The following is a 1972-nucleotide window of genomic DNA, read 5'->3' on the forward strand; positions in this document are numbered from 1 at the left end:
AAAATGTGGAAGCGACTTTGGAACTGGGTAACAGGCAGAGGCTGAAACAGTTTGGAGGGCTCAAAGACAGGAAAATGTGGGAAAGTGTGGAATCTCCTAGAGATTTGTTGAATGACTTTGACAAAAATGCTGATAGTGATATGAACAATAAGTTCCAGGCTGAGGTGGTCTCAGATGGAGATGAGGAACTTGTTGGGAAATGGAGCAAAGATGACTCTTGTCATGTTTTAGCAAAGAGAACCAGTAGCATTTTGTCCCTGCCCTAGAGATTTGTGGAACTTTGAACTTGAGAGAGATGATTTAGGGTATCTGGCAGAAGAAATTTCTAAGCAGCAAAGCATTCAAGATGTGACTTGGGTGCTGTTAAAAGCATTAAGTTTTATAAGGGAAGCAAATCATAAAAGTTTGGAAAATTTGCACCCTGACAATGCTATAGAAAAGAAAATCCCATTTTCTGAGGAGAAATTCAAACCAGCTGCAGGAATTTGCATAAGAAACCAGGAGCCAAATGTTCATCCCCAAGACAATGGGGAAAATGTCTCCAGGGCATGTCAGACGTCTTCACAGCAGCCCCTTCCATCACAGGCCTAGAGCCCTAGGAGGAAAAAAGTTGTTTTGCTGGCCAGGCCCAGTGTCCCCAGGCTGTGTGCAGCCTAGGGACTTGGTGCCCTGCATCCCAGCTGCTCCAGCCATGGCTGAAGGAGGCCAACATAGAGCTTGGGCCATGGCTTCAGAGGGTACAAGCCTCAAGCCTTGGCAGCTTCCATGTGGTGTTTAGCCTGTGAGTGTACAAAACTCAAGAATTGAGATTTGGGGACCTCTGTCTAGATTTCAGAAGATGTACAGAAACGCCTGGATGTCTAGGCAGAAGTTTGCTGCAGGGGTGGGGCTCTCATGAAGAACCTCTGCTAGGGCAGTATGAAAGGGAAATGTGGGGTAGGAGTCCCCAGAGTCCCTACCGGGGCACCAGTGAGTGGAGCTGTGAGAAGACAGCCACCATCCTCCAGACCCCAGAATGGTATATCTACTGACAGCTTGCACCCTGCACCTGGAAAAGCTGTAGACACTCAACGCCAGCCCATGAAAGCAGCCGAGATGGGGGTTGTACCCTGCAAAGCCACAGGGGCAGAGCTGCCCAAGATCCTGGGAACCCACTTCTTGCATCAGCATGACCTGGATGTGAGACATGTAATCAAAGGAGATCATTTTGGAGCTTTAAGACTTGACTGCCCCATTGGATTTCAGACTTGCATGGGGCCTGCAGCCCCTTTGTTTTGGCCAATATTTCCTATTCAGAATGGCTGTATTTTTACCCAATGCCTATAACTTTATGGTATCTATGAAATAACTAATTTGCTTTTGATTTTACCAGCTCATAGGCAGAAGGGACTTCCCTTGTATTGGATGAGACTTTGGACTATGGACTTTTAAGTTAACACTGAAATGAGTTAAGACTTTGGGGGACTGTTGGGAAGACATGATTGGTTTTGAAATGTGAGGACGTGAGATTTTGGAGGGACCAGGAGCAGAATGATATGGTTTGGCTGTGTCCACACCCAAATCTCATCTTGATTTGGTGAGATTCTCACATGATGTGGGAGGGACCCAGTAGAAGGTAATTGAATCATGGGGGCAAGTCTTTCCCATGTTGATCTTGTGATAGTGAATAAGTCTCATGAGATCTGATGGTTTTATAGTGTGTGGGGGGTGGTCCCTGCACAAGCTGTCTCTCTTTGCCTGCTGCCATCAATGTAAGATGTGGCTTGCTCTTCCTTGCCTTCTGCCGTGATTGTAGGGCTTCCCCAGCCACGTGGAACTGTAAGTCAAATTAAACCTTTTCCTTTTGTAAATTGCCTAGTCCTCGGTATATCTTTATTAACAGTGTGAAAACAAACTAATACAGATGGGGTCTTGCTATGTTGCCCAGGCTGGTCTTGACTTCCTGGGCTCAAGCAATCCTCTTGTCTTATTG

Source organism: Mandrillus leucophaeus, unplaced genomic scaffold (assembly GCF_000951045.1).
Source record: "Mandrillus leucophaeus isolate KB7577 unplaced genomic scaffold, Mleu.le_1.0 Scaffold1, whole genome shotgun sequence".
Lineage (NCBI taxonomy): Eukaryota > Metazoa > Chordata > Mammalia > Primates > Cercopithecidae > Mandrillus > Mandrillus leucophaeus.